General features: G+C 38.2%; 1 pseudogene; it reads left to right on the top strand.

Moving 5' to 3' along the window:
• Positions 1 to 336: 336 nt before the first annotated feature.
• LOC112756740 (mitochondrial arginine transporter BAC2-like) lies at positions 337 to 1028 on the top strand (annotated as a pseudogene).
• Positions 1029 to 10283: the final 9255 nt, after the last annotated feature.

Below are 10283 nucleotides of genomic sequence, written 5' to 3'. Positions count from 1 at the left end.
TTGCTATCGGTGGGAGATTCAACCCCTTCGCTGCTACTCCGGCGCCCTGGATGGCAACTTCCTCCTCGGCCAGAGCCATTTCCTCCATATGCAATTTCTGGTAAGTTGCTGATTCTATTTGAGAGTGTAGCAATTTTTCTAGAATTATGAGGAGTTCTTATATGTTCTTCATAAATTGTAGAAACTTTTAATTTTCAATCAATTTTGTTTCTCTTGGGTTTGTTAATCAGGAAAAAAATCAAGCTTTGGAAAAAAAATAACATTGTAGCAAACCCGAATAGTTGGGACCTTTTTCAATATTTTGTAGCGCATAATTTAAACAGAGGAACGAAAAAAATGGATCTCGGTGCAGAATTTCATGCAGCAAGTTGGGGAAAGGAGTTTGTAGCAGGAGGATTTGAAAGAATTGCTGGGATAGTATCTGGTCATCCATTAGACACAGTTCGAATAAGGCAACAGGTCTTAAACACCGGTGGCCATGGCTCATCATCAACATTCACCATTCTTAGAAATGCTTTGGCTAAGGAAGGACCTGCTTCTCTCTATTGTGGCATGGGTGCACTTTTGGCCTCTGTTACATTTCAAAATGCTATGGTTTTTCAAACTAATGCAATTCTCTCAAGGGTATTTGGCAAATCTATTTCTCCTAATGACCCTCCTTCTTTCAAGGGTGTAGCATTAGGAGGAGTTGGCACATGTGTCCTCTAGAGCCTAATCATTTCCTCAATAGATTTGGTCAAAATTCGCCTTCAGCTTTATCGCAATGAAAAATACTTGATAGAACAACCACATAAAGGTCCTATAATTGTTTCCAAGAATGTATGGAGAAAAGAGGGACTAAAAGGAATATACAGAGGATTGGGCATCACTATTATAAGGGATGGACCTTCACATGGTGTTTATTTTGGACATATGAATACATGAGGGAACAGCTTTATAAATGTGAAAGATTGGGGATTTGGGTGAAACGACGTCGTTTTGGGGTGAGAGGACTAATATGTCCTATTTTGAAAAGCTACACGTTTTAGAGTGAGAGGACTAATACGTCCTGTTTTAAAAAGTTACATGCCACGTGTGCTCCCGTAACGGCCAGGTCAGCGCCACAGGAGCCACGTCAGCATTTTCCGTTGAGTCCAACGGAGTCACTTCAACGGAGGGGTAAATTTGTCTGCATTTTGGAAGGATCAAGGACATGAATATATTTTTCAATATTTGGGGACGAAAATGTCCGCAGAAAAAAAAGGACAGGGACCTATTTGTCCCTTACTCAAAATCTTTTAATGATTATAGCCATTTATAAATAAGATTAATCAAGTTAATTTTTGTATTTTTTTGTACATACAGCATAGCACTATAGATACCATAGTTATTTTAAATATTGGTGTAATAGAACTTACCATACTATATTTTATAACAAAAATATATGTTAATACTCCATGGCTAACAGTTTTATAAAGAGCACAAAAATACTAGAAGATTAATAACTTTTAATTAACATACTAAATTTTTGTTCGATTGATTTTTAATCACACATTGACATATTGAATTTGTTGAGAAACATGAAATTAAGTTAAAAAGAAAGTAATAAAAGTCTTACTAGTCTTAGGGTCTCTTTCTTTCTTTTTATTCCTTTTCTCTGCATATTCATGCTGCTCTTTGCTCTTTTGCACTCTTGTAGGACAACATTCTCTACTCCTTTCTCCTCATTTCTCTTCTTCTTCATTCCAAATTCTCAAAATGCCCTCTTCTCTTTCCAAATCATACCTTTTGTTTTATATATGACAAAGTGTATATTTATTCAGATGACTTTTTATCTTTTCCTAGATTATTAGCTTTTTAGTTGTAGGTGTCAAAAAGTAGCAACATGCATGTTTTTATGAGGATATAGCTAGATTAATTATATAGAGAATTGATTTTCTTTCTTCTTTTTTTTTCATGTTAAGTGTAACTTTTTTTAGTTTTTTAGTTGTGTATTTTATTAATATTAATGGAATTTCAAACTTTTTTACCTAAATAAGAATAACATAAAATTATTTACTACACTACTAAAGCCTCAAAAACCACCTCTTTTAACCTAAATATAGAAATCTTTACAATTTGATAAAACAATCTCGCTAGGGAACCAAGAGGGATCTAACCAATAATAAGTCAACAAATATTTTTGAATTATATTCTATACTAATTAAAGACATTAATTGTCATTAATTAGTGGTTATTTAAATTTTTTTAAAAGATACAAAATTAATGATTATTAATTGCCTCTTCTTACTCTAATTCACCTTTTACCATTTATTACGTAAACACCAATTCCTCTCTCCAAAAAAAACTTCAAAACACCAAAAAACAAAAATACCAAAACATAAGATAAAGAATCATCCAAATTCTAAGAAAAAAAACATACAAAACATAGAAAAAAGAATCATCCAAAACTAATAAAAAGAATCATCCAAATTCTAAGAAAAAATACAAAACATAGGAAAAAGAATCATCCAAAATAAAAAAAAGAATTATCTGAAATATAGAAAAAAAATAAAAAATTAGTTAAAAAAATCATTCAAAACCAAATAGGAGGAGGAGGAGAAGAGCCGCAGGGTGGCCTGCGACGATGTCTTGGATGGCATTGCATGGATAGTGGCGCGACTCGCGGTGGCGCATTGCGACAAGTGGAGGAGTCGCCCGTGGATTGGAGTAGTTGATCGTGCGTCACGAATGGGGACCTAGTGATGGCTGCATCACGACAGATGGAGAGTCGTGGGGTACGAGTGGCGAGCGATGGGGAGTCGCGAGCAGTAAGGGTGCGTCGGGCGAGCAATGGGGAGTCACGATGGGATGCGAGGAGGGTGAAGTAGAAGCGCGATGGTGGCCAGCTTTCCTGCCGAACGGCAGATGAGGTGGCGGAAAAGGATGCAAGGACAACCGGCGATGGCGCGCGAGGACGGTGCTGCAGCGACATTAGCGGCACGAGGACGAAACCGTGGCAACGTGGGGCATTGGGAAGAGGGATTAGGATTTGTGGTTTTGTGTGGTGAATGGTGAGTGGAAGTGAAAATAAATTAGGGTAAGTTTTGATTCAAAAAAGCTATTAATGTCAATTAATCAAATTTTGAATTTAAAAAATAATTTAAAATTAATCATTATTAATTGAGTTGTTCAATTCTTGGCCGGTGGACACTTGACATTATTTATTAATTGACATTAATAACATTAATAAACCAGATCCGGTTCAATATTATCAAAATTTCAAGGCCAAACATCACACAAGCATAACCATAAGTACGACACTAAGAATAGCCACACATTTAGAATATTGGCACTTGGACCCTAAGAAACCAAATATAACTTTACCCACCATAGACAATTCATTGTTTCGATTGATTGTTTAGGAGGATATAAAATCATAAATGAATGAATATAATCTTGTGTGTTTAGCATCACAAAATGATCATGGTGATGAGAAAATAAAGAGAAAGGAAGCATCTTTATTTTAATGCAGGAAAACCCTAAAAGCCTAAGACTCAGTACAGTTGTTATTATAGGCAATGTGGTGCACGAATTGTGAATCACACTTTTCACAACTCGTACCACTAACCAGCAAGTGCACTGGGTCGTCCAAGTAATACCTTACGTGAGTAAGGGTCGATCCCACGGAGATTGTCGGCTTGAAGCAAGCTATGGTTATTTTGTAATTCTTAGTCAGAAAATCAATGATAAGAGTGATTATATTTATGAAGAGTAAAAAGCATAAATTAAATAATACTTGTTATGCAGTAATGGAGAACAGATTGAGGTTTTGGAGATGCTATGTCTTCTGAATCTCCGCTTTCCTACTGTCTTCTTCTTCACGCACGCAAGACTCCTTCCATGGCAAGCTGTATGTTGGTGGATCACTGTTGTCAATGGCTACCATCCGTCATCTCAGTAAAAATGGTCCAAATGCGCTGTCACCGCACGGCTAATCATTTTTCGGTTCTCACTCATGTCGGAATAGGATCCATTGATCCTTTTGCGTCTGTCACTACGCCCAGCACTCGTGAGTTTGAAGCTCGTCACAGTCATCCCATCCCAGATCCTACTCGGAATACCACAGACAAGATTTAGACTTTCTGGATCTCAGGAATGGCCGCCAATAATTCTAGCCTATACCACGAAGACTCTGATCTCACGGATTCGAATGCTTTGTTGTCAGGAGATGCAATCAAACGCGTGAACCAGGAATCAAAGAGATACACACTCAATCTAAGGTAGAATGGAAGTGGTTGTCATGCACGCGTTCATGGGTTGAGAATGGTGATGAGTGTCACGGATCATCACATTCATCATGGTTAAGTGCAAGTGAATATCTTAGAACAGAGACAAGCGTGTTTGAATAGAAAACAGAAGTAATTGCATTAATTCATCGAGACACAACAGAGCTCTTCACCCCCAATCATGGAGTTTAAAGACTCATGCCATAGAGATACAATGTAAAATGTGAAAATGTCATGCGGGTCAAAATAAATCTCTAAAAGTTATTTAAATACTAAACTAGTAACCTAGGTTTACAGAAAATGAGTAAACTACGATAGATAGTGCAGAAATTCACTTTCGGGGCCCACTTGGTGTGTGCTGGGGCTGAGACTTGAGCTTTACACGTGCCTAGGCTGTTTCTGGAGTTAAACGCCAGATTGTAACCTATTTTGGGCATTTAACTCCAACTTGTAACCTGATTCTGGCGCGTTAAATGCCAGTTTATGTCATTTATCTTTGAAAAAAGTATGGACTATTATATATTGTTGGAAAGTCCTGGATGTCTAATTTCCAACGCAGTTGAGAGCGCGCCATTTGAACTCCTATATCTCCAGAAAATCCATTTTGAGTGCAGGGAGGTCAGAATCCAACAGCATCTGCAGCCTTTGTCAGCCTCTGAATCAAATTTTTGCTCAGGTCCCTCAATTTCAGCCAGAAAATACCTAAAATCATAGAAAAACACACAAACTCATAGTAAAGTCCAGAAATGTGAATTTTTCTTAAAAACTAATAAAAATATACTAAAAATTAACTAAATCATACTAAAAACTATCTAAAAACAATGCCAAAAAGCGTATACATTATCCGCTCATCACAACACCAAACTTAAATTGTTGCTTGTCCCCAAGCAACTGAAAATCAAATTAGGATAAAAAGAAGAAATATACTATAAATCCCAAAATATCAATGAAACTTAGCTCCAATCAGATGAGCGGGACCAGTAGCTTTTTTGCCTCTGAATAGTTTTGCATCTCACTTTATCCCTTGAAGTTCAGAATGATTGGCATCTATAGGAACTTAGAATTCAGATAGTGTTATTGAGTCTCCTAGTTTAGTATGTTGATTCTTGAACACAGCTACTTTATGAGTCTTGGCCGTGGCCCTAAGCACTTTGTTTTCCAGTATTACCACCGGATACATAAATGCCACAGACATATAATTGGGTGAACCTTTTTAGATTGTAACTCAGCTTTGCTAGAGTCCCCAATTAGAGGTGTCCAGGGTTCTTAAGCACACTCTGTTTTTGCTTTGGACCTCGACTTTAATCGCTCAGTCTCAAGCTTTTCACTTGACACCTTCACGCCACAAGCACATGGTTAGGGACAGCTTGGTTTAGCCGCTTAGGCCAGGATTTTATTCCTTTTGGGCCCTCCTATCCATTAATGCTCAAAGCCTTGGATCCTTTTTATTACCCTTGCCTTTTGGTTTTAAGGGCTATTGGCTTTTTCTGCTTGCTTTTTCTTTTTCTTTCTCTCTCTCTTTTTTTTTGCCATTTTTCAAGCTTTTGTATTCACTGCTTTTTCTTGCTTCAAGAATTATTTTTATGATTTTTCAGATCATCAAATAACATTTCTCCTTTTCATCATTCTTCAAGAGCCAACAATTTTAACATTCATGAACAACAATATCAAAAGACATATGCACTGTTCAAGCATTCATTCAGAAAACAAAAAGTATTGTCACCACATCAAAATAATTAAACTAATTTCAAGGATGAATTCAAAATTTATGTACTTCTTGTTCTTTTATGATTAAAAGCATTTTTTTAAGAAAAATGATGGATTCATAGGACATTCATAACTTTAAGGCATATACTCTAATCTTTATTTATTATTTAATGGAAATAATATAAATTAGGCATAAAAGCAGACACTTAGTAATAAAAAAAAGAAATTAAAGACATAAAGACAAATGACTCTAATTCTAATACTCATGTACTCTTAAAATAGATAAAAGGTTATCACAGAGTTAGGCTCAACAACCTTTATTTTGGGAGGTAGATGCCTCTTTAGTCTGTGGGGTGCTTGGCCTTTCAAGAGATAGCTTCTGACGCTTCAGTTCCTTCAGTTCACACCCTTGCTCTTCTTGTTCCCTAAGCAGTTTGCAGAGCATGCTATTTTGATTTTGCTGTTCTTCCTTCAGTTGATCCATAGCTTCTTGCAACTTGGTGATAGATGCTTCTAGGTGCCCCCAGTATTCAAATTGAGGAATTTCCGGGAGGGACTCTTGTGCTCTCCTCTTGATGGGGTCGTCCTGCACTTGTCCTTCCATTGACTTTTTGGTGATTGGTTGCTCAACTGAGATATACTCATCTACTCCCATTTTTACCCCAGCATCTTTACATAGTAGAGAGATTAAGCTTGGATAAGCCAATTTGGCATTTTTGGAGTTCTTGTTTGCAATTGTGTAAAGCTCACAAGAAATCAACTGATGAACTTCCACTTCTTTTTCCAACATAATGTAATGAATCATCACTGCTCTTTTGATGGTGACTTCAGAGCGGTTGCTAGTGGGCAGTATAGAACGCCCAATGAAGTCCAGCCAGCCTCTGACGTCTGGTTTGAGATCTCCTCTCTTGAGTTGGTTTGGGACACCCTTTGTGTTGGTTGTCCATTTGGCTCTTGGGAGGCATATGTCCTCTAGAATTTTGTCCAAGCTCTTATTTGGTCTCATCATTCTCCTATTGAAGGAGTCCGGGTCATCTTGCAGTTAAGGCAGCTTGAAGATCTCTCTTATTTTGTCAGGGTGGGTGTGAACAATTTTCCCTCTGACCAGAGTTCGATAGTCATAGAATGTGGTTCCAGCTATTCTCTGTCTATCTGTCTGCCACAGATTAAAGTAGAATTCCTGAACCATGTTTCTTCCCACCTTTGTCTCAGGATTAGCTAGGATTTCCCAGCTCCTGTTTCGAATTTGCTCTTGGATCTCTGGATATTCGTCTTCTTTCAGATCAAAATTAACTTCTGGGATCACTGACCTTAGACCCATTATTTTGTAGTAATGGTCTGAATGTTCTTTGGTTAAGAACTTCCCTTGATTCCAAAGTGGTTTTGGAATATTCTCTTTCTTGCCTCTTGAGGTGGTTTGTTTTCCCTTAGGAGCCATGATCTTGGTAGGTATTGGCTTAGTGATCACGGATAAACACACCAAACTTAGAGGTTTGCTTGTCCTCAAGCAAAAGAAAGGAAAGGAGAGGGATATAGGGAAAGCCAAGTTCGAATTATGGAGGAGATGAGGGAGGCCGAACAAGGATTTAAAGGGAAGGGGGTGGGTTTTCGAAAATTTTTGAAAAAGATATGATAGAAGATGTGATTTGGAAAAGATAAGTATGATAGGAAAAGATATAATTTAAAATTGAAAAGATATGAAAGATATTTGAAAAAGATAGACAAAATATTGTTAAGATTTGAAAAAGATATTAATGAGTTAAAAAAAATTTGAAAAAGATAGATTTGTTTTGAAAAAAAGATTTGAGAAGAGGTTGAAGAAGAATTGAGAAAGATTTAATTTTAGGATTAAGATTTGTTTAATATTTTTGGAAAAAAAAAGTTTGAAAAATGAAAGTATGGGAACATGTTTATGCAAGAAAGTATGGATGGAAATATGAAAATTTGAAAAAAATCAAGTTGGGAGCAAAAACTTCCTCCCCTCCACAATCCTGGCGTTAAACGCCCAACTGCTGCATGTTTTGGGCATTTAACGCCCCTCTGTAGCTTCTTTTGGGCGTTTAACGCCCAGCTGTTGCTTCTGGCTGGCGTTAAATGCCAGAATCCTTTGTCATTGGGCATTTTTCTGAACGCCCAGGATGCTGTAAGTGTGGCGTTAAACGCCCAAAATGGCATTCATTCTGGCGTTTAACGCTCAGAAAGGTATCATTTCTGGCGTTTTCTTGCCAGTGAGCTCCTTCTCCCTGTTTTGTATTCTGAATCCTTTTGTACCCCTGTGAACTTATGCAATTGATTCTTTACCTTGAAGATTATTTATGTTAAACTTGTATAATTAAAAATAAATAGAAAAAGGGTTTTGCTAATGGCTGGGTTGCCTCCCAGCAAGCGCTTCTTTATTGTCTTTAGCTGGACCTTGCTGAGCTTTTAATCTAGCCTCAGCCTTGAGCATTCTTGCTCAACATTTCCTTCAAGATAATGCTTGATTCTCTGTCCATTAACAATGAACTTCTTATTAGAATCAATGTCTTGAAGCTCCACATAGCCATATGGTGACACACTTGTAATCACATATGGTCCCCTCCACCGGGATTTCGGTTTCCCGGGGAATAGCCTGAGCCTAGAGTTAAACAACAGAACCTTCTGTCCTAGTTCAAAGACTCTAGATGACAGCTTTCTGTCATGCCACCTTTTTGCTTTCTCCTTGTAAAGCTTGGCATTTTTGAAAACAGTGAGTCTGAATTCCTCTAGCTCATTCAGCTGGAGCAATCTTTTTTCTCCAGCTAATTTGGCATCAAAGTTTAGGAATCTGGTTACCCAGTAAGCCTTATGCTCCAATTCCATGGGCAGATGACAGGCCTTACCATACACAAGCTGGTATGGAGAGATCCCTATAGGAGTCTTGAATGCTGTTCTGTAAGCCCACAGAGCATCATCCAAGCTTCTCGCCCAATCCTTTCTACGGGTACTTACAGTTCGTTCCAGGATTCTTTTTAGTTCTCTATTAGAGACTTCAACTTGCCCATTTGTCTGTGGATGATATGGAGTTGCCACCTTGTGGCTAATGCCATACCGGACCATAGCTGAGTAAAGCTGTTTGTTGCAGAAGTGAGTGCCCCATCACTGATTAGTACTCTAGGGACACCAAACCTGCTGAAGATATGTTTCTGGAGGAACTTCAGCACTGTCTTAGTATTATTAGTGGGTGTGGCAACGGCCTCTACCCATTGGATACATAGTCGACTGCTACCAGAATATAAGTGTTTGAGTATGATGGTGGGAAAGGCGCCATGAAGTCAATACCCCATACATCAAACAACTCAATCTCCAAGATTCCTTGTTGAGGCATGGCGTAACCATGAGGCAGATTACCAGCTCTCTGGCAACTGTCACAGTTACGTACAAACTCTCGGGAATCTTTATAGAGGGTAGGCCAGTAGAAGCCACATTGGAGGACCTTGGTGGCTGTTCGCTCTCCTCCGAAACGGCCTCCATATTGTGACCCATGGCAATGCCATAAGATCTTCTGTGCTTCTTCTCTAGGCACACACCTACGGATTATTCCGTTTGCACATCTCTTAAAGAGATAGGGTTCATCCCATAAGTAGTACTTTGCATCAGTAATTAATTTTTTCTTTTGTTGCCTGCTGTACTCCTTGGGTATGAATCTTGCAGCTTTATAGTTTGCAATATCTGCAAACCATGGTGTTTCCTGAATGGCAAACAAATGCTCATCCGAAAAGGTTTCAGAGATCTCAATAGAGGGAAAGGATGCCCCTTCTACTGGTTCTATCCGGGACAGATGATCAGCCATTTGGTTTTCTGTCTCTTATTTCTATATCAAACTCTTGCAGAAGTAGTACCCATCTTATGAGCCTGGTTTTGAATCCTGCTTTGTAATTAGATATTTAAGAGCAGCATGGTCAGTGTACACAATCACTTTTGATCCTACTAAGTATGATCTAAACTTGTCAATGGCGTAAACCACTGCAATCAATTCTTTTTCTGTGGTTGTGTAATTTTTCTGGGCATCATTTAAGACACGGCTAGCATAATAAATGACATGCAGAAGCTTGTCATGCCTCTGCCCCAATACTGCACCAATGGCATGGTCACTGGCATCACACATTAGTTCGAATGGTAATGTCTAGTCTAGTGCAGAAATAAATGGTGCTGTGACCAGCTTAGCTTTTAGAGTTTCAAACACCTGCAGACACTCTGTGTCAAACACAAATGGCGTGTCAGTGATGACAAGTCATCTTAGCCCATTTTAGCTAGTCTTTTTCTTTTGTTTTCATTAGAATTATGCACTTTCTTAAGCTACAAGCAAGC

Source organism: Arachis hypogaea, chromosome 16, assembly GCF_003086295.3.
Source record: "Arachis hypogaea cultivar Tifrunner chromosome 16, arahy.Tifrunner.gnm2.J5K5, whole genome shotgun sequence".
In the NCBI taxonomy this organism is placed as follows: Eukaryota; Viridiplantae; Streptophyta; class Magnoliopsida; order Fabales; family Fabaceae; genus Arachis; species Arachis hypogaea.
Note: the sequence above shows the minus strand (reverse complement) of the source record. Positions and strands in the feature narration are given on the sequence as shown.